Source organism: Protopterus annectens, chromosome 10.part0 (assembly GCF_019279795.1).
Source record: "Protopterus annectens isolate FY-2018-M chromosome 10.part0, PAN1.0, whole genome shotgun sequence".
Classification (NCBI taxonomy): Eukaryota; Metazoa; Chordata; order Ceratodontiformes; family Protopteridae; genus Protopterus; species Protopterus annectens.
Genome location: NC_056744.1, coordinates 1,114,964,166 through 1,114,991,731, shown reverse-complemented (window position 1 = coordinate 1,114,991,731; position 27,566 = coordinate 1,114,964,166). Strand labels below are relative to the sequence as shown.

The following is a 27,566-nucleotide window of genomic DNA, read 5'->3' as shown; positions in this document are numbered from 1 at the left end:
TATTAATGTTAATGGCAATAAAAACAGAAACCAATGCTGCATCTTCAAGGCACCTCAGAAAGTGTTAGAACTCTCTTAAAATATAATTAGTTTTGTCACAAAAGTCTTAACGTTGTCTAAATATTTTGCCATTGGCTCAATTTTAGATCTAGCTGTTTAACTTTTCAAGCCATATATGTACCGTAGGAATGCCAAAAAATGCTGAGAATCACAGGTTTTTCGACTTTTACAAATCTAATATATAGTGGTCAAAACAAAGTCTGTAGTAACAGATCAAGAAATCACTCAATTGTGCAATAAGCTATTAGTGTAATTTTCTGATACTTGGAAGTGATACCTAGAGTCTTTTAAATGAATTAATAGTCTTTCAGAGGAATCCACTGCCTCTGGTCTCAAAAACTAAATCAACTGGTCATTACTCAGTTTTAAGGATTCACTAAGTATGTCTTTCTTACTTGTGGTTAAGTTGTAAAAAAATATCTTTGTTTCTTACCATCAAGGTCTCAATGTTCGCACACCTTTTCAAATGTATTAGTAACTGGGCATTGGGGGGGGGGTGTACTTTTCCTTCAGAAATATTATTCATTCACCTGGTACAAACCTTTTTTTTTTTTTTTGAATAGATTAAGCGCTATCAATTAGATTAAAAGAGACTAAAGCTGAACACCTTTTCAAAAATTTGTGGTGTGTATAGGTAATTGGAATGTTACTAACAAAAGACTTTGAAATTATTTTTGCTAAATATATTCCCTGCACATGCTTCCACAGTGACAGCCACTTGTTACAATGTTCCCTTCATTCCTGGTTCAGTTGGAGAAGTGCTGTGGTTTCCAAAATGTTCTCTACATTCCAAAAAGCCCTCTTCTGCAGCCCCTGGAATGATTGAGGGGGGAGAGTTCTAAAGGGTAATATGCTCTGCTGCTTTCAGCAGTTTCACTGTCTGGTTCAGTGATAATTTTCCTCTTGCTCACATTGTTGTGTTGGAAAATCCAAATTCTATCAGACTTGTGTAGTAGGTAAACAGATTCAACTCATAATCTTTCCTGTCTCTAGTTAGTTTTTGCCAATGCTACAGTTCACTGCTAAGCCATTCATTCTGTGTACTTAGAATGTATTGCATTAGCGGAACGGAGTTCCGCTGTGGCGACCCCTTACCGGGAAAAAGCCGAAAGACAAACAACAACAACTTAGAATGTATTGCATTCTTATTGTTGCAAACTGTTTCACTGAGACCTAAAATTGGTGCATACTCTATGCTTTTTGTTTACCTGTTTAAAATGACATTTGTGTAACCTGATTGTATAAATAAATCCTTCTACACTTCAGTTTCTACTACATACCCATCTTTATCAGAAACTAACTTTGAAATTCTAAAACACATTGACACTTCAGTACATTTTTACAGAAACAGAGTACAATTGACACCATGAAATACATATTTCAAAATGTTGGCTTACAAAAGTATTAGACACATAACAATTAATAGTTTTATCTAAACTTAATTTCAACAAGAAAAAGAGAACTATTTGGATATTAACCAACTACAAATAAAAAAAAATGTTTGAAGTGTTTAAGCAATTTACAAATTCTAGTAACTGTTCTGACCCAGTCCATAAAAAAATGTCTTCAATAAAATGGACATAAAAAACTACATATGCAAAAAGGACGCTGACAGCTGTAGATATCCAAAAGGCCTTCTATCTACAGCTGTCAGCGTCCTTTTTTGCATATTACAGAGACTGTTTCCTGGACGTTTTTGTGTCTCTGCCAGTAACTTTTGTTTTTTCTTGTTCTGATAAAACTACATATGTTGTTAAATGGACAGCTATGTATAAACTTCCCCTCCCAAGATGTTAAAACTACATTTGAAAATCATGGGCTACTACAATGCCTGTTGCTACCTAATGTCTGCAGGGATTAGGAAAGGAAATAGACTGTATATATTCTATGGATGAGAGAAGGTACGCTATGGATTAACATGGTGACAGCAGAAGTGATAAGGGATAATGGGATATTTAAAAGAAACTGACAGAATATAGTATGGTGATTATGAATTAGGAAGATGAGATGAAGGTGAGAAAGAGGAAGAGATAGAATCCAGGGAACTATAAGTTTATCAAGATGAGGTTTATGAAGAGACTGGGAAGCAGGTGATGTGAGAGAATAAAAAGTTAAGCTAGACAGGGAGTTAAGGAACAGGATGGAATAAAAGCATCTTCAAGAAGGAAAATGGGGAAGAAAACAAAAGACCATGTGACTGGACTGGAGGTGAGACTACAAAAATTGCAGGAGAGATTAAAGGATTATGGGAGATTATAGGACATATCAAGAGACTGAAGAACTAGATGAAAGACTTGAAGAACAAAGATGACTATGCCAGCTGGGGGAAAATGCAGAAGGCAACATAAGGGCAAGTGAGAGAGCTGAATCAGAGACAGTGAAACCTGATGGAGATAATAAAGGATCAAAAAATGAGAAGAGGAGACTGGAAGTTGATATCAAAGAGTTGATGAACCAGATGAAATATCTGAAATATTCAAAAACAGCAATTGTGTTGACAGGAAGGGTGTCAAGGATAAGGAGGCAGAATCAGCATGTTAGAAACTGAAGGATCAAAACAGAAAGGATTGGGTTTAGGAAATAGAAAGAAGATGTTCATAGGTTCATAGGTTCATAGGTTTATACTAGGCTATCTGCCCTAAGGCATTTATAAGCCTAGCCCAAAGTTATGTGGCTTACGCCACCCCTTATGTTAGAAATAATGTGCCCATTAGTTTGTTGTGCCTCTGTCCAGCAGTGACACAGAGATGATTCCCGGGGTAAACCTACGATCTCCCATCCACCGGTCAAGATTTCTCTTGAACAGAGCCAGCGAGGTGCTCTGCCTCACATGGACCGGGATTTTATTCCACAGCATGGGGAGTCTCTGGGTGATAAATCTATCCCTCCAGCACGTCCTATTTATATCTGTGCTAAGGTTTAAGTCACTTGCTCTAGTGGTTCTGGTGGATTTGGATTTTTTGAGGTGCAGCATGTCCATTAATTCCGGGTTGGTCATGGCCTTGTATGTCAGGCACAGGTCACCTCTGAGCAGACAGTATGCAACTGAATAGAGTTGGAGTTTCTTCAGTCTGGCAGTATATGACAGGTTTTGGAGTCCCTTTATCCTTTTGGTGAGGAACTTTTGGGGTCTCTCCAATTGCTAGGTGTCGGGTGAGATACATCCCGAATGGGGCATTGTACTCGATCATTGGTCTCATTAAGTGAAGAGTACAGGGGAACAATAACCTCACTAGATCTGGATGTGTTAGTACTCGTAAGTGAAATAAGAGAATAATCTGGAAAAGTCTATGAAACTTACACAAAGAACAAGTACCAATGAATTTACTGTTTGATGGGAAGAAACAGTTTTTCAAAGGCAATGAGCAGAATTCAATGCACACATTGGAGCAGGCAAGGTGGTGGTTGCAATTAGGTAACAAAGTAGGGTATTGGATTAGCTTCCCCACTACATTTTAAAATAAAGGAGTGCAGATGAAGGAAAGATTGTTAGCAGTGCATAATGATATTGTGAAGAAGGAGATACCCAAAACAAGCAATGATAATAGTTCAAGAATAAGGAGAAGAAAAAGTGATCCCACCAATGAGAGGCTCTGTGCACTGATAATGCATTTTTTGCTAGAACCCATTCAATGTTTGGAGCATTTTTTGTCAAATCTAACTACAGAGGAATAAGAGGTTTTCTTCAACTGATCTCTAGAGACTATTACTTAATATAGGTGGCTGGATAGGGAGAGCAGCAGGTTTATTATTGGTGGGTCTACAGGGGGATTTTATTAGTATTAGATTTGAATTTTTGATCCAGTTGTTAAGTTACAGTGGGAAGGAAAATAGCTGAATGTTGTGCAAACACTATGTAAGACGATATGAGACACAATCTTAGTCAAACAGGAGAACTTAAGAAAGGTGAGTTTGCAGAGTGGGAGCAGAAAAGTGTGCTCACTATCCCTGATATCTATTCTTAATAGATACTGAGAGTCTAACACAGAAAATATAAAGGCTGGGGTGACTGTTATGGGGGAGTACCATGCATCATTTTACATGAGACTGACTAATTTTGTTAGATGTTTCTAGGTAGTTAGTGACTTTGGAGACTTTTAGGGCACCAAGGAAAAAATAGGTTTTAAATATCACACCAAGACGTCAGCATTTTTGAAAGCAAGAGAGAGACAGGAGGTGTCTGCTTATCCTGGTGGGAGGGGTATATAATATTGTGGAGCATTACTAATGAACAAAGGACAGGTTAAAGAAAAAGTTTAGAATCTTACACACTGTGGGTCAAACAGGGTATCTACATTAAAGGGTAGGGTCAAAGTGGTTAAAACCTTGATTCCTCTGTGAGATGTACTTATGTAGACACAGGTATAAGCCTAAAACAGAAGATAATAGGAAGCAACAAAGAACAGGTGACAAATTAATTTGCAGGGTAGAAGAGGAAGAATAGTTAGAGCAAGGAAAAAGGGAGAGAAGTTGCGGAGCAGTTTTGTTAGATATGTCTCTGCTATAAATATAGCCCAAAGAATAAGGGGATGGGAGAATATTAATCTAAAATTAGTTAAACGGGAAGAGGAAGCTGGAGACGTGGGAGAGCATGTGAAATCTTTAGCATAGTGAAAAAGATAAATTAGATATGGTGATAAGTATACAGGGACAAGAATAGATGGGGTGGGGATTGAGGACCTTCTTTTAAGGTGCCCAAGGTTAGAAGTATGACATGGGGGTTTGCACAAAAAAGGTTTGATTTTTATATCACTATAATAGACAGGTTAAAGTGATTAATACAGACAGTGGTTCCATTATGGAATGGGGTATCTAATAATGTTGTTGTTGTGTCTTTCAGCTTTTCCCGGTTAGGGGTCGCCACAGCGGAACACCAGTCCACTAATGATTGGCAGTAGATTTTTACGTGCCGAGTTGCTGGCCCTGACGCACAACCTTAATGAAGGTACGCCCATTCACGCATGTCTCCACATGGAAGACGCTCTAGCTGAGAATCGAATCGGACAGCGTCTTACTGTGAGGCGACAACGCTACCGCAGCATCACCACCGTGGTAATGGGGTATCTAATAATGTGAAGGACAATTGTTCCTTTAATAGTAGCACTTACCTTATGATTCAACATTACACAAAACTTCAAGAAACTGTTTCACAATTAAAAAATAATCAAAAACCCAATTCTTAGGGGGAAAAACAACACTATTTTTTGCAGGGTGAGCAAGCTCACTTTCACCAAAAATGTGAGGGGCAAGACTCAGACATTCACTGAACTTATTAATTCCACAGTAACATAACAGTAGGGATGGAAACACATAGTATCAGTTCACAAACAGCCTTATAAAATGCACTTCTATAAAAGACTTAAATTTCACTAATTGCAATCGATAAAACATTACAGGGGTCTTACACAAACAGTGATTTTGCTGCTTGTAAGAAAATGAGCAAAATGATAATTATAAATAATAATATAAAAAAAAATCCTTGAGCTGTACACATAAACCAGGGAAAAAAATCACTGTTTAACAAAAATAATTTTGTTCTGCATTCCAAGCTGCGGGAAATCAATACCATTCATGGTGGTGGTATAGCATCATTCATTCCCAGAGTTCTGAGCTGTGACAGGTCTATGGCATGCAGATGAGGTGCTATAGTACACATTCCAGGTATTTATGAGCTGTTAGACATTGATGGCATGTAGGGGAGGTGGTATAGCATCACTTATTCTATGAGTTTTGAGATATGAGAGATTCATGGCATACAGGGGAAGTGCTATAGCTTTACTCATTCTCCAAGTTCTGAGCTGTGAGAGGTTCATGGCATGTAGGGGAGGTGCTACAGAATCACTCATTCTCCAAGTTCTGAGCTGTGAGAGGTCCATGGCATGCAGAGCAGGTGCTACACCATCACTCATTCTGAGATCTGAGGTATGAGATGTCCATGGCATGCAGGGGAGGTGCTATAGCACACATTCCAGGGAGTTCTGATCTGTGAGAGATTAATGGCACAGAGGGGAGGTGCTACAAAATCCCTTACTCTCTGTGTTCTGAGCTGTCAGTGGTCCATGGCAGGCAGGGGAGGTGCTACAGCATCGCTCATTCTCCATGTTCAGAGGTATGAGTGGTGAGTAGTAAGAATCTTGCACGAGGCCTGCTGAAAGCTTGTTATCAGAGAGGAGCTTTCTGCTGCACATTAACTGAAAACAATTCATTCTATTCCTGTTCTAAAGCTCTTATAGAATGTGCATTTGAAAAGAGAACCAGCACACAAGTGAAATTTTTGGCAAAAGTATAAACTGTTCTATAAAAATAAAATCTAGGTATACTGAAAATTGGACTCATAAGAAACTTGTGAAATGAGACAATGAAACAGGGGAAGATATACAGTATTTAAACTGTAAATAAATGATGTTCATTTCCATGCATCAACAGTACTTTGTTTTAAATGAGAGAAATAGACTACAGAGATGGAAACACTAACACTCAACCTCTGAACAGTAAGGTAGTACAGGAGACACCAGAACATTTGGAAATATATATTTTCTCTGTTTTATTTGCCTGAAAACAATTCTTATATTAAAGATTATGCTTGACCGAAGCAAGACTGAGTACTAAAAAAAGGTCTTCTAGTTATTTGAAAGACTTATCAAAGTGTTCACTTTCACAGTGGCCTGTGTTTACTACCTACCAAAGGCAAGGTGTCAGTTTGATCAATGAGGAAAGAACATTACGTTTGATCAATGAGGGAAGAACATTAATAATTCTAATTATTATTCTAACATGATTGATTTCTTCTATTATGATTGATATTTTCAATAAAAAATGACGCAGTTTACATTCTCTTCCAATACACACGTTTCAGCAATTACTGAAGGTGGCAAAAAAGGAATTTGCACAAAGAAATTAGTTTTGCAGGGTTGTGAATTAGAATCATCTACTGTTATGTTGGAGTAAGATTCCTGTATTTTTCCAAAAGCAACAAACACATGCCCTACGTTTGATCAAAAAGATGTGCCTGAAATTTCCGATTTAAATTAAATTACAATTAAAATGGCAGTGGTGTTATTCACATGTAAGAAGATTTCAAACAAGATGGAAAAAATATAAGTAAGCCTTACCACTATGGTAGACAACATTTTTGAAAAGGTTGTAACAATATTGATAGATAATACATATTACACCCTGACTGATACAAACCTACTTGACTTTGCAAACAAACAATCATGCATAACAAGTTGCATACCTCTCAACTGTACAGATTTTCGCAGAATGTCCAGACTTTTGCCTCATATTTTGGTCTGTTCATCATAAAAATTGTGTTTTTTTACAAATCACTGGGATGATCTAAAGACTAAAGTCATTAAATAATGACATGCATTTGAGGATCAGATTTCACATCCTTCAAAAAACACATGCTAACACAAATTCTGCTAGTCTAGCAACTTTCAAAGTTTATAAGCACAATATTTAAAATGTGTCCCTATTTTTCGGCCTTAGTCTCCCCATTATGTCAGGCTTTGGCCAGATTTCTTGTGCTAAGAGGTTTAGAGGTATGATGACAAGTATTAACCACATTTCAGTATGGATTAATGTCATACAACACATGGATTCCCATCAGTATAATTACTTATATTTAGTAAAAAGGTTTTAACACAGCCCAGGAATCTAGCATAACTAACTACACAAATATAGAAAAGATATGTTTCTAATTCAGGAAGATACAGCAAGTTACAATATTTGGCCTGTCATCAGAATGGAGTTGTGCACCCAAAGTATGCTTCAGAAATCAGTATTAAGGTACATACTGCTTAGAATAGTTTGAACTAAATTACAATACTTTGGGCATTGAAAGTCCTCAAAATGTAGTGAAGATTACAACAAAAGAGACATTGAAAGTACATAAGACATGCCTAAAATACTCTGCTAATACCTTACATTTGGTGTTATCAGAACAGGTTTGGTTAACTGGTTTGGAAAATGTGCACAGTAAGTAGGCTAATTCAATACATCTCATAAAAATCTATATAACCAAATTGCATGCTTATATACATGAGAACACCAAAGACAATTAGCTACCAGCTCTTGATTGTGTTTCCTTTATAAACAGGAAGAGCTAATCACACTTTCATACGATCTGAAGAAGGCATCTGCCGAAAGCACTTATCGTTTGAACAATTTCATCAGCTTTTTACACTCCAGTGAAGTATATGTTTTTGTCAGCTTTGCTTACAAAGCATCTATTAACTGTGCTTTAATAACTTGAAGCCTGAAGTTGTGGATGTTAATTACTAGGCTAATTATTTCAGTGTTTCAGTGAAGTTTGCATTTTGTCAGCTTCACTTTTTAAGCTTTCAATAAATTGAGTTTTAACAGCCTGAAGTTTGAAGCTGTGGATGACAACTGCTTGGATACTTAACTATTTTCAGTTCATCATATTCTAGTGAAGTTTACATCCTGTCAGCTTCATTTTTTAAGCGATTAATAAATTGTGTCTTAACAGTCTGAAGCCTGAAGCTGTGGATGACACCTAAGGTCTTTTTTCTTTGTTTATTTGCCTACCCTTGGGGTCTTTAGTAGTGGTGAGGAGAATTTATTTCCTGCTTATATACATGGGTGTCTGCTTTACTGTGCCCTCAGCAGAATCCTAAATGTAAATGATTACTCTCATGTTAATACTCAAACGTCACCACAATGCCTTTTTTAATGTTCCGAGAACAAATACATGAAACCTTTGCAAGATGCAAAACATTTCAGTAAGCAAATTCAGTCACAAAGAGAACCAGTACAATAAAGACTGGCTTATTTCCTTAAAGCTATATGTGAGATCTTACAGACCATTAAAACAAGACCTTTGTTTGTCATACAGGGTGACTATGGGAAGAGAAATGTTTACATGAATGAATTCTTGATGCCAAAATCATGGTAGCACGTGACACAAGATGTCTGCTTGACTAGTTCATCTTCTGAGTATATTAAGGCATGAAGTGCAGTGTTCAAGTACTGTGTGTATATTGTAGAATGAGTATGAATATGAAGTGTAAGCATTATGTGGAGGTAACAACATGGATTGGTGCACAAACAATGAATAATTGCAACAGCAAACCTACAGTTCCAATACCTTGTATGCAGGATTGTGAAGCACATTTCTAACTCTGGAGTCTGGACTTTTTTCTGGTCTATAAGTGCACTGCTCTGGGTTTGCACTGGAATGATATATGGATATGTTTTGTGCATCTGTGTATTGCGTCTGCAAGTAGTCATATAGCTGGGTATGTGGAGTTTGCAACATCCTCAGCAAATACAGTTTTGTGTTGATTGTATTTACAAACATGTACTTTGTCTAGTGTCCTTGGTGGAGATAAACAGAGAAACCAACATTAAAAGTATTGCCGTCTACTACCAATATTCAGCCATACAAATATCCTAAAAATTAGCCAAAACAAATTAAATATGATCAATTGGGTACCTAGATGTTACCTAAAATATGAAATAAATGTCCACTTTTCTATTAACCTCCAACCTTGACAACCTTCACAATTAACTCAACACAAAAGATAAATGTAATTCACAATGTAAGCCGCTTAACACCACTGTGCTTTAACCTTTCAGTCCATTGAATCTGTACTAATTATATCACTGTGTCATTGATAAGCAGGTGGCTTGATTTACCCTAATCTATCAAGTGACCCTACCTTTTAGTTACTCAAAAAATAATTTAATAGCAAGTCATACAATCCATAACTGGATAAACAATAAACAGAATGACAGAAAAAAAAATGTTTTTAAAGATTGCACCCTTGTACTACTGATAGGAATAAACTTTTTCCACTAAGCCATGAAGAGAAGACATGACTCGATGCAGAGGGCTAGCTGAAAAAGCTTTAAACACAAGACAGAAAGGGGGAAATAGTAAAAGCAGAAGGTACATAGGATGGTATATGTGGCAATAAGCATCTGAAGCTATTAAAAGGAACATGTTAACAAAAAAAATAAAAGAATTACACACTTGTTAGTAACCAAGTCCATTTTTATAAGGGCAAATGTGTCAGCAAGGAAAATAAACTGTAACAGAACTGTTATATGTCTGCAAGGAGTCCCATTAAAATACATAAAGGAAAGCATTAGAAATATCCTGCAAAATTGTAAAAATTTCAAATGATTACATATAGTTGTCAATAAAATTAGCAATGGAACATGAAAATGAATATAGTAATTTAAAGAATAGGCTAAGCTGTACTCCAAAAGTACCCCTGTGAAAAAAATATCAGATATACTGCAGAGTATAATGACAAACTGGAAATAAGCATAGTAAGTAAAAGAAAAATTACCAGAATTATGAATGTACTAAATGATGCAAAAGTGTGTTGTGGTTACCGATTTATCTAGAAATGTTGATCTCACTGAAAGAAAAAATAGCAGGTCCTATATACAAAAAACTGATTACACTTAAATATGAATTAACAATTACAATAAGTAGCAAATATATAATACAGGTATGGGGGTGGCACAAAATAGTGTTGACACCTCACAGCAAGAGGTTCTCTGGTTCAATTATCTGCTGGGATGTCATCTATGTGGAGTCTACATGTCCTCCCTGTGCTCACGGGGCTTTCTCCAGATGCTCTGGTTTCTTCTCACATTCCAAAGATATGTAGTAGGTTGATTAGACACTCTAAATTGGTTACAGGTGTGAGTACGCATGTGCGTATATGGTATGGAAGAACAAGCATGGCAGGGATAGCCACCCAGTGGTGTGAACCCTGGCTCTAAATAATTGCCACTGTTAAAGTGACACCCTGACTCTCCATATGCACAAATTAGAAAAACAGATGATGGATGAATATAGTGCAGGTATGACTTAAAATAAAGAAACATGAACTATAATTATCAGAAAATAATGACACAAATGCTAAACATTCTGAGGCACAATGAGTTGATATCTTCATGTTTCTGAGTGATAAGAATTGAGGCAAAGAAATTATACACAGAAATCACTAGGGTGGGTAGTTATACAGAAACAAAAAAAATATATAATCCCTTTCAATACAAAGGAACTCATTTAAACTGATGCAGTTAAGGAAAGAAGGACTGATAAAACCAAACACTGAGAAACATTATCAGAAAAATTAAATCGGAAAGAATTAGGATTAATCATTTTCTGTTGATCACACTGAAATCTATAGAAAATATTTTACATGTGTTTACAAAGTCACATATCAGAACATTACATTGGCATGTGATCCTAATGATTTTTTTTAGTACAAATTTCTTAACAGACACTGTGTGTTAAAATTATTATGGAATGGAAAAGGCAGATTTTGAGAATATAAGAAAGAATTTTGATAAAGTATCTGGCTTGAAGTTATATGTAAAAATGATGTAGCTAAAAACATCACAGTTAAAGAGGAGAAAAATTGCTAAACAAATAGCTCACATATACCAATAAATAAACTATTATGAGACAGCACAACAAAAATAAAACCACCTTTAAGAGAAATCTTAAAACATCGTAACCGCTCATGTTCTAGTTTGTCATTCACTCTGCATTTGATGTCATGTATTCATTTTGCTTTCACTGGGTGTTGACTGAAAAGAGTCTAATGTGATCAGTGCTCTACTCTGGTTCTTCATCAACCCACATTTTTCCAATTTTCTACATGAGGTTGGGTGTACTGTCAGCCGTCGCCATCTCTTTTTATTCAATGTCACTCTCTGCCTTCTTTGTAACTACAGAACCAATTAAGGGTGAGGTGTGAACATAAAGTTTAGAATTATTTGTATAAACAGCGAGGAATTTAAAGCCATGGTGGGTCAGCGGTAGCGTTGTTGCCTCACAGCAAGAGGTTCTCCCATTTGATTCTCGGCTGGAGCACCTTCTATGTTGGAGTCTGCATGTCCTCCCCGTGGTCGAGTGGCATTCGAAAGACATAGAATGGGCATGCCTTCACTGAAGGTTGGTCGTCGAGCTGGCACCTCGGCACCCGTAAAAAAATCTACTGCTAAACATTAGCAGACCGGAGTTTCGTTGAGGCAACCCCTAACCAGGAAAAGCCCGAAAAAAGAAGAAGTGAGGAATTTAATATAGAAAGTACAGTAGTAAAGCTTAACAGCACAGAGGCCAGCATATGAAACTACCTCTGTGCATGATTTATGAATTATTATAACCACATAAAGATACAGAAACTAACAATTAGTAAAGTAACCACACATAAACAGATACACACACAATTTAACATATACAGAGTAAGACAAAACATATATATATATATATATATATATATATATATATAGATATATATAGATACTGCTCTCCATGTCTGGGTTTTATATTATTACCTCTAAGTCTTACTTAATTCAAGGTAAGTGCAATACAGGAAAATATCTTTAATGAAACGCACTGCAGAAATTAGCCACTGCAAGCCACATAGTTCATAAGTTCACATTAATGACACAGAACGACCATGTCACACAGTTACCTACTAGCAAATAATCTCACAGGCAAGTGTCAAAAAAACTCATGTAACTTAATAACTACTGACAGACAGACAAAATCTTGCTTGCATCTGTACAGTTATTCCGTTTGGTTCAACAAAGAAATAGACAGAAGTAAACTCCCATAGACAGAATACTATAATAACTTTGTTTTCACTACGGTGCAACATATTCTGTTTATAAACAAAAAAAAAAGTATTTCTAAGCAAAACAAAACAAAAAAAAAAAAAAAAAAAACAAAAAAAAGAACAAGTTTGTGGTCTCTTTCCCATTTATGCTTAAGTACCAACAACAGTCAATGGTATCATATTCAAAGCCTGTAAACATTTATTTCTTTTATTTATTTGTTTACCAGGGACAGTGCAGTGATTTCTGTGGACCATTTGCAGGCACACCCCAGGTGGATAGGATCGCATAAGAAATGAACAAAACACATTTACAGATACAAGGATATTCTAATACAAATATACAGAACAAATGTAACAAATATATTTGTAAGAATATCCTAGAACATTTAGTTCAAAAAGTCAAAACATGGATGGAAAAAGAGCTTTACGGATAAGATGCAGCCATAATGACTGAGATGGCTTATGCTACACGAATAGCAGCATATAATTATATGCAGCATATCATTTAAACAAGTGTTATATAGATTTATTTTTAATTTCAACAATAGTATGACATCATTCATTCATAGCTCCTAATCTGTGGTTAAACCTGACCATGGATCAACTTTAACCAGTACCTAAATGGCTGCATAGAAAAGACAACACCTATTCACCCCAACTATACTTGTACGTTCAGGAAAAGGTCTCTCTGGGGAACTCTTGTATTAATCAACTATATAACAAAAAGAAAGTAATGAAATGCTGGAAGGAATTCTTATCTCTTGATCTCATGATCTCTCTAAAATGTACAAGCAAGGACTTAAAGAGCAATATCAGAAAAAGAAAAACAAAGTATGAGCTAAAGGTCACTATAGATAAAAGAAACTCCACATCGTTATTTAGTTATGTAAGGAAATTAGGGAATACTGTTAAATAAATGCACTGCACTCATCCATAATAACAGTATCATCTATTCCGATCCCAAGGATACAGCCTATACATTAGCAGACACTGACCTGCACTGTTGCCCTCATTATGACATTACCTTGGAGCATGTCTTAGAATCTCTTCCAGAAATAAACATCAGCATGAATGAGCACACAAAGGACTGAATTTAACTTATTGCCCATGTTAAAATAAGGAACAATCACCAACACTAATGACTGATTTCTCATGGTAATACAGGTTTTATATGCTGATCACTAATCACACTATCAGACAATGTGGTGGAGAAAATTGCAGCTGTGACTTCTGTTAGCTCAGCAGCTGCAGTTACATTATTTCAGTGCAACTGCTGTTCTACTTTGAGGGTAATGCTGGATTTAGCAATGGGCATGCTACTTGTTTCTATATCCAATCAGCATCCCCATTCTAGAGTATTAAAAAGCCTGCATGGTGTAATAGAAATTATACAACAACCCACCATTAATATTCCAAAACGTGCATGCTGATTGGTCAGCGTGCATGTTATAAATCAGACTTATACTAATGGAAAAAGGTCCGGTTGCCCAGACTTTTTCCATTAGTATGTCTTTTTTTTTTTTTACAGCAACGGAGAACGCAAGATCTCCGTTGTTTTTTAGAAGCTGTCTCGCTATGTTAAAGGAGTTTAACATAGCGAGACAGCTTTAAAAAAGGTAACAGAGATCTTCCTTTCTCTGTTGCTTTTTTTAAAGCTGTCTCTCTATGTTAAACTCCTTTAACATAGTGAGACACTTTGTAAAAAGCAACGGAGATCTTGCTTTCTCCGTTGCTTCCACCCACAGCTCTGATGTACTGCGTAAGCATACGCATGTGCAGTACATCGGAACTGCCGCATAATACCAGACAGCTGCGGAAGGGCAGCACGGAGGCATTATCCAATGTCCTTATTTAAGAAAAGAAGTATTTTTTCTTAAATAATGTCATTGTATAACAGCAATAACTCACGCCTGTGTGTGGGTAATGCTGGATTTACCCATGGTTGTCTTTGTTTGGCCACTCAGGCTTCACCCTCGTGACCAAACCACATCAACTGTGGGTAAATCCAGCATTACCCACACCCAGGTATGGGTTATTGCTTAAGTAACTATATAGGTACTTCACATAAATTAATGAGGTAGGAATTAAGTTACAAGGACTTTCAACTACTGCCCAAAATTATGTCCTGGATTGTAGACAAACATTTGCATATGCAACATTCAATGCCATGCACAGAAGTTCTGGTAAGAGAATAAAATGAGTCTTGCATTTTCATTACCTGAAATTATAACTGATAATTTACAATGGGTTGGCAAACTCATCAAGGCAGCAGACACCAAATTTAACACCATTATTTATCATTTTGTCATTCAGAAGAAGGGTCAGTAAAACAAATGCATGAAAAAATGAAAATCAATATACTCTGACATTACATGCAGTAACAATGGCAGCCTGCACTATTTTACTGCAAATCCTAAGTATCAGCTTTATTACTTGACAACGATACCAGTTAGTAAATAAAACTGGATTTTCGATAAATAAGAGTCTGGGAAATAGTGTCAAATACAAGAAATTCAGAATATAGCAAGATGAATATGAAAATGTCTTACATCTGTGTCGAAGAGTTTTAATTCACTACCTTATGCAGAAGCATCCATAAGAGAGGGAAATTAGAAAAGAGTTTGAGACTCCAATAGGCAAGCTGAAGGATGGTGATGGGAACATAGCAATCTGAAATCATATGGCCTAGGTGCAAACAGGAGCTCCAAATTATAATTCAGCTCTCCTTGATGCCAGTAAAAATGACTGGATAGAAATTTATCTGTAACGCATCTATGATGTATGCTGCTTGAAGGGGCAGTGGCAGAAGTATGAATCATCTATAAGGCCTCTTCAATAAATTATGTATTAAGTAAAGTTGAATAACTTTTCATCAAAAATACCTAGATACTGTGAAATGTCTGCATATACATGCATACATGGGTCTACGTAAAATAACCAACAGTCCCAAATGTCAACAATGCTTTTTCTGTTACATATTTTAAGTTTACTTGCAATGAGCAACACTGGTGCATGCAATATTAAAATACAAAACAAAAGAAAAAAAATGCAGGAAACATGCTAATTATATACACACTAACTCTGAGACTGCACATTTTTTTATGAAGGGACATATTCCTCAATTCCAAAACCTGTGCAAAGTTGTACAGTTGTTGAGCATCTGTTTAGTCAGTCAGTTTGTGTCAACTAAACAGATGTTGACTAAACATAGGTTTGCCCATATTTACTTCATATATATATATATATATATATATATATATATATATATATACACACACACACACACACACACACACACACACACACACACACACACACATATATATAACACACACACTTGCGCGCACACACACACACACACACACACACACACACACACACACACACACACACACACACAAAGTTTCTTACAATTAATCAACATCAATTAAAATACATTGCCATCAAACAGTAATAAAAACAAATATAAATTATAGGTTAGTCCTAATTGATGAGTGTAAATGAAGCATACCATTAGTACTTTAAGTGGTACAAGTCAGCAACTTACCAAACTGAAATCCATACACATTTGAAAAGAGATGAAACCATATGTCTCAACTCTTTACTTAAAAATCCTGGACTGGGGGTGGGGACCAAAAGTCCAGAAACAGGGACAATTTTAGTCATTACTTTAATCCACTTAAAAAGTTAACCAACAACATGTTTTACAGTAACATGCATAGAAATACAAGGGTTGGAGTTTGGCATGATAGTTAAGGTACCAGCACGATGAAACAATGAAGCCACAGAGTAACCGAGGACACAAAATTTTATTAAACACTAAGGTTAACATGTTTTAAAATAACTGCACATTAACGTAACAAGTTTGTGTTTTCGTTTAGAAATACTTCTTCAGATGTGGGCTGGTAAAAAATACATCAATCTATACATTAACAGACGAAAATGCAAACTTGTTACGTTAATGTGCAGTTATTTTAAAACGTGTTAACCTTAGAGTTTAATAAAATTTCGTGTCCTCGGTTGCTCTGTGGCTTCATTGTTTCATCGTGCTGGTACCTGTTTCAGGTTCAAAGTTTTATCTTGGTACTGTGCTACTCATTTTTTGGATGATAGTTAAGGTGTTGACCTCACAAATACAAGGTGCAGGGTTTTGTCCTAACTTTGAGGGGAATTTTCTAGGCTTAAAATGGATCACAAGGGTAACTAACCTAGTACTTACCTAAGATATATAAAAATGTAATACCTGGTACTATTGACTATTATCCTCAGTGATTTACTAGAATAAAAAAAAATTACTAGGGGCAGGAAAAAAATATAAGACAAAATCAAGGACAAATGAGAGGTATAAATAACAATTTTAAAGCCATGCACATTTCTGCATTCCTAGATAATGAAGTCATACATCCCGCAATAGTAGAAAACCTAAGAAAGTAACACATTTGGCAAGATTTGAGCAAAACAGATTACATCCAATGCAAAAGAATGCACTTGGAAAACAAAACAATGGAAAGCAGTAACAACAATAAATGTGGACCAACCTACAGGTAGTAATACCAGTTTTCCATAGTTGTGCTATTGAGCCAATAAGCAAGGCTGGCAGAGTAATGGGATGTAAAGGAAGTGAAATCTATGCTAATCCATCCATCCATCCATCCATCCATCCATCCATCCATCCATCGTCCATCCACAACCCCTTTTCTTATTTTTGCTGATGGGGTGGGGTATCACTTCAACAATAATAATCATCTGGAGCCAAGATTCACTCTGCTGGGTGGCTAGCCCTGCTGTGATTCCTTGATACAGACAACTGATAAAACCTTATCTGGGACAATGCATGCAATTCCAAAGACAACTGGAGGATGCTGATGGGAACATAATCTGAAGATCGAACATAACAATCTAAAGATCATAAGCATTTCCAAAATCCCTTTTTAGAACACTACCAAGGAAAAATAATGTCACGAGGCATTTTGAAACAAAGATAAAGACAATGCTGGTCTGCCTATACCAAAATTCAAATGTAAGTAACTACAAGACTTCTAAATATTTTCAAGAAAAGAAGCATAAAAGAGATCTTACACAAACAGATCAAGGATAATACAGAGGGACATTGAACAAGACGGGGCACAACGTAAATAAACAAAAAACACAAGGTTGATAACTTGGGAATGACACAAGTTGGCATTCTTTCACAAAGGTTGGCAGATCATCAGAAAATCTTACGCTACGAAACTGCATAACACCATTCAGGAAACATTAAATTAACAAAGAAAGATTGAATCGACACTGCAGTGCCACCTTTTCAGATGCCCAAAGTAAAAAAAAAAAAAATATATATATATATATATATATATATATATATATATATATATATATATATGAAATTGTCTTTCTGCGTAAACCATAGCCATAATCGTTACAGAGAGTTGCTTATCACGTTTTTTCCAAACACATGCATCGGTGTGTCATAATATATTTTAGTTGCTTGCTTCTGCAATTCTGCAATCTTGTATCATTTCTCTGCGACAACTGTAACATTAGAATTACATCTTACCCAAAATCGCAAGACATTTGCCATTGTTATCCCTATCCAACCCTTTACAGCAAGATCTGCCAAAATAGGGACGTACCTGTGAAAAGAGAAACAAGTGGTAATCTTACATGGGGTAGCTACACAACTTGTAGCCTGTTACAAAAGAGGCGGACAAATATGCCCTTCTCCACAATCAAACCATGTTTATGTTGAGCTCTTTTTTTCTTTTCTTTTTTCTTTCTTTTTTTTTTTAATGAATTGCTACATGGTAAGATAACGGTTTACAGTGATACTGCAGTCTGGGGAATAATCGCACCTACAGGTCATGTATATAATTCCAATGTGATTTAATGCGTTTGGGGCGTTTATGTGATTGATCCTTATACCAGATAGGAGAACAAAAAAGTATTTTTGGCAATGAATTTAAGCTTTGCATGTAGTAAGGAAAGGTGGGGGGTACTTTACCGGGAGTAGCAACCTTTAAGAACCAAAATCACCTGTTATCAGTCAATATTACAAATCCTTATACATGTCAACTTCTTTGCTTAAGAGTTCTGGGCAAAGCCAAAAAGAATGAGAGGACAAGGACCCAAAATAACAGTACTCGATCTAGTTCACTTAAAAAAGTTAAACAAGCGTCAGATTTTACATACACGTGCCTTTTTTCAGAACGGTAGCCTTATGAAATAGTTAACGTTTGATATAAATTCCTGATTGTAATCCTCACTGTTTTACAAGAAATCAAACATTTTAAAAGTTACAGTGTGTCAGAAAGATTTGACAAAATTGAAGACGTTGTGCAAAAGTCTTGACAAATGTTATTTTCATTTTCTTACCTTCTGCAGTAAGCCTGAGCGGGTTTCGATTACCGTACTTTGATGCACTTCTGTACCCCAACAGCTGTAAATATCTAGAATGTTACGTAAAGCTGTCAAAATCCGACTATGAAGCAGGACAGAAACAGAAAGTCAACTTCACTTGTTCTTATTTTCCTGTTATGAAACAGCTGTAACCAGCCTACAGTAAACAATTGTGGAAAACGTCGTGGGTTTGCCATCAAATCTTTGTACAGTAAAAACAGATTTCTGTTTCCCTCCCTTCCTTTTAGTCGTGAAGCTTAACATGATTCAGACCGCTAGCTGTCATTATTACAAGCTGCAAAATTACTGAACAGAGACGGATGTTTTTATTGGCCGTTTAGGAACCTCGGTACTTCCTGAAACTTGAAGCTCCCACCCTTTGCAATTTAAAGGGGCATCTGTAGACCGGTAGTAGCACAACGTCCGTGTTTTTTTACATTGTCAGGTAGCCTGAGACCGTCTGCTTTCTTTACGCAGGCTTTTATGTAGTGTTTATTTATCAGTCGCCAGCTTTCTACCCTACGTATTCTATAAATAATTAATGGAGAGGAAAGATAAATGCAGTGTGTGTCGTGTGTGTGATGTAGCTCCCTCTCAACATTCGCCGTCCAAAATATGGAAGATTATCTCTCATAATATTTATTTATCCTTTTGTTGAACTGGTTAGTCCTACGAGGCTATTGGCCCATATTCAGGGGGAGATCCCACGCATTTATACTGCTAGAGAAAATGTGGTCAGGGCATCAGAAAACTTCCCCAACCCTTTATTGATAGGTGTCATTGGATCGTTTACATTAATCTCTGCTGTCATTAACTCGAGCAGATGTTACCTCAGTTTTCATTTGATGGTGCACTGCAGAGGATTCAATTAACTACCTTAAGTGGGAACAGAAGTCACAGCCTTTTGGTCTCCTAGCACCATGTGATAAGATGTGGAACACTTGCTAAGCTTACCAACCACTACAGTAGGAAGCTCACAGAATAGTTAAAGTGTTACTTCATACATCTCTAAAAAGTTCTAAGACTTAATATGAGAACATTGTTATGAGGTAGGGTTGCCACCTTTTCAAATGGCCAAAGTGGGACATTGTTGGTACAAACATCAGATTTTACAGGCCAACACATACCCATGGTAAGGACAAAGGTTAGAACTTAACTTTTTTGCCTAAATAAAAGCTTATTCTTGTAGCATTTTAGTTGCTTATTCTGTTTCTTATAACATTCAGGTATTTTAGATGCAGAATAACTGTTTTATGAAACTATTACATAAAATATAGGAAATAATTTTGTCCTAAAATCACAGGACATTTGCCATTTTTACAATTTTTTGTCAGGACACAACTGCCCAAAGAGGGACTGTCCCTCGCAAAGTGGGACAGGTGGTAACCCTAGGTGAGGTAAATATGAAAGGTAAGGTGTCATTGTCTGTGTTGTACATATGTGCGGGCAAGCGTGTGTTTGCATGTTTTGGCAGAACATGAACGGCATGTTTAGGAGAGAGAAAGTATGTTCTGCCCAATAGGGACAGTTGAAAGGTATGGTTCAATGCCAAATTTGTCAGAGAACCAAACATTTTACTGAGTTTAGACAAAAGATCCACAACACATAGGTTTAAAACTTTATAGGGGACACAGCAAGCATATGAATTAAACAGCTTAACTATGACAGCAAAAAGCAATGGGATAAAGCCAAACAGTAATGGGGACAAAGATCTCAAACTGGTGACATATTGTAAGTATTATTCATGTGTACTAATAATGCTACTAGAATAAGAGATTTTGAATTAACATATATTTTTCTGAAGGATATGAAGTTTGAAATTCAAAAGTCTGCAATCCACAACAATTTACCAAACAACCACACATTTTACAAGGAGTACACCAAAGGTGAAAACCTAGCTGTTAATCTTCCATCTCCAAAATGTGGAACACTACCTCTCATTATGTGGAACATGTGGGCAAAATATGGAACACTTATTAAGAAAAACTGGAAGCTCGCAACCTCATTAAATATACTGCTTTATACATAGATGTTCTTTTGAAGAATTAATATAATTTAGTAGTATTTGTCATGAATGTTAGCTATCAATAAGGTACAGCTGAGAGTTATGGCAGAGCAAAACGAGGAACATTCATAGCTCTCAATATCTTACCTCCAGTATCAGATATAAATCCAGCAATAATCATGGACATTTGTTTAAATATTTCTACTGTTAACTTGAGAAGCTGAAACATAAGAGAATGTGAATTAACATGTCGTCTCTGAAGCAAAAAAGCCTAAAACTACTTATTTTCACTATTTATTAAAGGTAATCCACAACATCTACCCTCAAAATGTACAGCTTCAGGAGACATTAGGAAGTGTAGAGAAACATTTTGAACCAAAGTCCATCCTTAACTTCATTTTGAATCTTAAGCCTTACATGTTCCACTGTGTTCAACATTGCAAAGGTCTTTTATACACTCATTATAAAGAACTTTTTAAATTAAAATCCATATAACAATCAATTATAAAATTGAGAAACAGCTATTAAACACCAGAAAATTATTTTATTGTAAAACAGACCAAATATGTTCACCAAGGTGGTGTATAAGCAGCCTAATGATCCAGCTAGCTAATTACTGCACTTAATATTCTTTGGGTGGTATTGACAGTCCCAGTGTTTGTACTTGCACAAGGCTTATTGGCGGAAAGCATAGCTACGCCTATATGCAGATATAGTAAGTGCCAGCTAACGGTGCTGCCTATGGCAAAGTGAAAGCTTACACAGAAATAAATGCCCACTATCTTTTGGATTGTACAATGCATTAAAAGTGTGATAGTTATGTGTCAATGCATCCATTAGTGTGTACTAAAGTCTTGATTATTTTTGGCACTTTTTGGAAGTTGTGGACGAGCATGGGACTGGGCAAGCCTGCATAAATTAATGGCAGGTTGTCAAAGCAAGCAACACTCAATGCAGCTATGCAGAATAACAAAAAAAAAGGGGTTATGTAGTGACTATTGGGGTATATTTATATGGAGACCCTGACTGGATCTTTGTAAGGTTTGAAAAGGAAAGAAAGGACAGCTTTAAATTGGTTATACAAAACACAAGAGACACACAGAAGGAAGACATTAAGAGGGTTGGGCTGAAAGATGTGGAAAAGGAGAGGTATTATGTTTTTGATGGGAGGGATAGACCACCCTGTTTTCATTTTTTTTTAGATGAGATAGAAGTTGGGGAAGTAAGTAGGGAAGAGGGTTTAAGAGAGAGGATTAGGGAAAGAGGGAGAATGAGGAGGCATTGGAGCAATTTTTAACCCAGTCTGGAGGACCTTAAATATTCCCACTGCCATGATGGACCTGCAGTACCTTCATTTTATTTGCTTTATAGAGTGAACACAGAATCCACGTCTGCCGCCTGTATAATGATAAAAGTATTTTTTTTTCATACTCACAAGCACCTTCCATCAACCTTGTCTGCCTCTTCTGAGACTGCTCATAGGTTCATAGGTTCATAGGTTCATACTAGGCTATCTGCCCTAGGGCATTTATAAGCCTAGCCAGAGTGTGTTTGGCTTTCGCCACCCATTTTAAATTAATTTTGCTATGCCTTTTTTTGAGGTTAGTATACTGTGCCTCTGTCTAACAGTGACAGAGAAGTGATAGCCGGGATAAACCTACGATCTCCCATCCACTCATCAAGATTCCTCTTGAAGAGAGTCAATGTGGGACTTTGCCTAACCTGGACTGGGATTTTATTCCAGAGTGAAGGAAGCCTCTGGGTTATGAATCTGTCCCTCCAGCATGTCCTATTTATTTCAGTGCTGAGGTTCAAGTCTCTCGAGCGCGCAGCTCGATGGGATTTGGATTTTCTGAGGTGCAGCATGTCCATTAATTTCGGGTTGGACATGGCTTTATACATCAGGCACAGATTGCCTCTGAGCAGGCGGTATGCCACTGAGTAGAGCTGGAGTTTCTTTAACTGGGCAGCATATGGCATCTGTTTAAGCCCTTTGATCCTCTTGGTGAGGTACTTTTGGGGTCTTTCCAGTTGCTGCAGGTGTCTGGTAAGGTACATCCCAAAAGGGGAATTGTACTCAATTATGGGCCTGATGAGGGATGAGTAAAGAGGTACGATGACCTCCCCTGATCTAGATGTGAATCCCTTCATGATTAGGTGGGCTATTTAAAATGTTTTTCTAACCACTTTGGCCACGTGGTTGTCAAATGAGAGATTGCTATCAACTTGGGTCCCCAGGTCCCTAATGACTTCTTCTGTACTTAATGGATTACCACCTATGTGGTAATTTGTGGGCACTTTGTTTTTGCCAAAGGGGATGACTATACACTTTTTGGCGTTTAGCTTGAGGCCATGGCTCTGGCACCAGTTGTCTGTTTCTATGAGGCCCTTTTGGAGGATGCTTGTGTCGGCTGGAGAGTTGATTATGGCGCCCAGTTTGCAGTCATCTGCGAACTTGGTCAGCCACAGTCCTTCCGTGTTGGCCTGTACCGCCGAGAAATATATACCGAACAAGAGAGGTCCCAGGACTGAGCCTTGTGGGATGCCACTTGTAACTGGTTTGGAGTCTGACATGGCTCCAGCAATTCTAACCATGTGGGTTCTGTCCTTGAGCCAGTTTGCAACCCATCTAGTGACATAGGGGTTTATATTTAAGCTGGTGAGCTTATTTATAATGCCTGAGTGGGGTATTGTATCAAAGGCTTTTGCGAGGTCCAGGTAGGCTTTGTGGACCACCTTCCCCTCGTCAGTGGCCTTGGTGACTGTTTCAAAGAAATTGACCAGGTTTAAGAGGCAGGATCTGCCCTTAACAAAGCCAAACTGGGTAGGATCCAGTGTCTGTAGGTCCCCAATATCTTTATTTATGAGGTCCATGATGATCCTTTCCATAGCTTTGTAGACCAAGCTAGTCAGGCTTATGGGGCGATAGTTTCCAGGATCCGTTGAGGCACCACCTTTGTGGAGAGGGACCACTGTTGCTGTACGCCACTCTTTGGGTACATATCCTGTAGTAAGGCTAAGATTGAACAGTAGTTTTATCTTTGGGTTTAGCTCTTCTTGGAGTTCATGTAGGATGCAGCCTGGGACACCATCTGGTCCCATTGATGCTGTGTTTTTTGCTTTGGAGAGGGCGGCTCTTACCTGAGCATCTGAGATGTCAGGGGGGCAGCACTCTGTTGGGATAGATATTTGCCCTTTTGGTGGGGAGAGGGGGGAGAAGTTTGCACTGAACCTGTCAGCTAGGATGTTGGCAATGTCTGTGGGCTCGGTGTAATTTTTGTCATTTTTGACTAATTCTGAGCATATCTGGGAATTCCCACCCAGGTTCCTAACATAACTAAAGAAAGCCTTGTGATTATTCTTAGTGTCCTGTGCAATGTTTCTCTCGAAGCTGGCCTTAGACGATTTTGTGAGTGCCCGTAGTTTTTTGCTAATACTGATCAGAGATGCCTTCCCTTTTTGGGATTTTGCTCTATCATGTAGTAGCTTCCTCCTTCTATTGTATAGTTTGTTTATGGCTGGGGTCCACCAGACAGGACGTCTGCCTTTGGAGGATTGGGTCTTAGTTTTATTTGGGATTGCATGATCCATGCATTCCTGAAGGTGTTCATAGAATGCGTTTATAAAGGATTCTGCGGTCTAGGCCGTATTTTCCACAGGCCCGGGGGCTTTGAAGGATTTCACCTCGGTTTTGAGGCGTGTGAAATTTGCTTTAGAGAAGTTTTTCACTGTGGTTTTCTGGGCAGGCGTGGGGTCGGGATGTGAATATCCAGTGAGATTAGTTTATGGTCTGATCTTACCAGTGAGGGATACACTTCTGGTCTGGAGCATAGAGTCCCCATGTTGGTGATGATCAGGTCCAGTATGTTTTCCCCTCTTGTGGGAGTGGTAACAAGTTGTTCCATAGCATTTGAGTTTATAAATTCTAGGAACCTTTGGGCTAGGGTGTTGGAGCTAGAGTAATGCTCCCAGTCTATGTTTGGGTAGTTGAAGTCGCCCAATGTAATGGTGTTTGGAGAGACCTTCATATTTCCCAGTATTCTCAGGAAGGCCAAGTGGGGTTCCTGTGTTTGGGAGGGTGGTCTGTAGCAGGCTATAAACTGGAAGGCAGTTTTACCCACAGTTATTTGCACAAGGATAGTCTCTGATGCTTCGTGCTGTGCCACCAACCTGGAGGTGTGGGTATCTTTGACGAATATTGATACTCCCCCTCCTTTTGTGGTTCGGTCCAAGTTTTGGGGCCGAAAAGCATGGTATGAGGTATAACCTGGTAGTGCTGGGGTGCTCTCGGGAGCCTTGAAACAGGTTTCTGTTACTGCACAGATATCGATGTTCTCCATGCTAAGGAGAGTTTCAAGTGCATGCATCTTGAGGTTTAGACTTCTGGCGTTGAGTAGCATTACTCTTAGTTTCTTATCCCTTGTGATACCTATGGAGGTGGGTTTGTCTTTTGAGCCTTGCCTAAAAAAGGCACTATGGGGGTAGCAAGAGCCTTTGCCAATATCCGAAAGCCCAGGGGTGACAGGTGCAAGCCGTCCCTAGCGAAGCATCGTGGCTTGTCGAGCATGTCATCCCAGGCTGACAGGCATTGGATCCCCTTTGAATGACACCAACACTTAAGCCAATTGTTGAAATTGATCATCTTGTCTTCATATTGTGGCATCATTCTTGGTGAGGGTAAGATGCTACTCAAGGTTAGGGTCATACCGGCCTGGGCTACATGCTCAGAGAGCTCCTCTATGTCTCTTTTCATGTAGTCCAGGGAGATACGTCTCGGGTCATTCACACCAGCATGGACAATGACTGAGTCATATTTGTACTTGCCTTGGAGTGACCTGAGTGCTTGTGTTATGTGGCGGATCCTAGCGCCTGACAGGCAGCTCACCGTGACCTTCTCCTTGTTCAGCCTGGTGAGCGGGACGTCAGTGTGCCTGATGATAGATTCACCTATTACAAGTGTATCAGGTGTGTTGTTTAGCCTTAAGGGCTGTGACTGATCAGCACACTGGCTTTGTGAGCTATGTGTTGCATGTGTTTTGTTTTGGGGAAGTAGTTGCTTGGATGTCTGCTTTGGAGGTCTCTGCTGCTTAGGCAGATTTTTATTTAGAGCCTCCGAGTATGTTTTTGTGTGTTTATGTGTTTGGTTTGTTGTCGTGGTAGGTCTATGTGAGACTGGAATTGTAGTGAGTGTGGTTTCCTTCTCCTCCTGACTGGTTATGCCAGTACTGAGTTGAGAGAGCTTAGCCTCCAGTTTGGCTATATGGTTGAGGCAGTTGTAACATTGCCTCAAGATTCCCAGATTTACCAGCTGGACTGGAGAGGAGATTGACAACTGACCGTTGGACATGCTAGAATAGTATTGGGAATTCCTTTATAATTGAAAAAAGGGCCAATGGGGAACAAGGTACTCAAGGGGAGTTTGTGAGGGTGTAGTGCTTTTAATTTTTTAGAGCTGACTTATATAATTGCTTTAGTGAGCAAGTGCCAGGTAACTTAAATGCAATGTGCTACAGGTAACTTAAATGCAAAAATGACAAACAGTAACTTTCTTTCAAGTGAAACAAGGAAATAAGTACAGTAAGCAATGCAGATATCACTAGGGATCCACAGAAGTGCTAAAAGGCTGCGTTTTAGGTGGAATTAGCATTTCAGGGAAATAAACAAACAACAAGCATACAAATTAAGCTAGATTCAGCAGGCCTGGATGTTAAGTTGTCAATCTCGCCTTCATTCTTGCTTGATGGGTTCGGAGCCGATCCTCGGCTCCGACTCGGCACTTGCTAAGCTCGAGAGTCACTTTTACCAGCTCGAGGCAGCCCCATATCCCATGATGCAAGGCGGTAAGTACCCAGATCTCGTTTGCCGCTTCGCTGATGAGGTCCTCCTTTTACCAGCTCCTGGTAAGTGAATTGTTACTTTACTATTTTAGCCCCTTTTTACAAAAAACCTTACAATTATTAGTTTTAACTTAGTTTAAATCCCTTTCTGACAGAAAATTTCCCTGTCTCCTCATAACTTTTAGTCAGACTTTCACCCATCCCATCCCCCCCTGTTAGGGTGTGTGTGTGTTTCTGTTAGTGATACCTTTTGGTATATTTAATTTAATTTCTTGGACTGGTGTGTGTGTGTGTTTTACACCATGTCTAAAGAAAGGGTCTCAGGCTTTAAGAAGTGTGACTCGTGCTGTCAGAAGATGTCTCTGACAGACGGTCACACTTCTTGCCTGTACTGTCTGGGGCCTCTTCACCTGCAGGACTCCTGTGCTATATGTCATTCTTTTAGCCAGAGAGTCCTGCAGGAAAGAAGAAATAAACTGATTTTGAGGGGCCTTCTTAAGCCGGAGGGCTCTCCGGCTAAGTCGGCCCCATCTAAGACTTCTAAGTCTTCCAAGGCCCAGGCTTCTGTGTCCAAGCCTGTGGCCTCGGCTCCGACTCATTCAGAGTCGAGATCGGCTCCGGCTGGAGCCGATTCTGGGTTACCTAAACCTTCGGCAC

General features: G+C 38.1%; 1 protein-coding gene across 2 annotated transcripts in view; it reads right to left on the bottom strand.

The window, feature by feature from the left end:
* The window catches only part of LOC122813500 (putative ferric-chelate reductase 1), a 948,313-nt gene extending 928,904 nt beyond the window's left edge, over nucleotides 1-19,409 (bottom strand). The window contains exon 1 of one of the 2 annotated variants that reach the window (XM_044085846.1): nucleotides 19,044-19,409. The gene's annotated coding sequence lies outside the window, so the exon portion shown is untranslated. The remainder of the gene's footprint in view (nucleotides 1-19,043) is intronic. The other variant, XM_044085847.1, reaches the window with a different exon arrangement.
* Nucleotides 19,410-27,566: the final 8,157 nt, after the last annotated feature.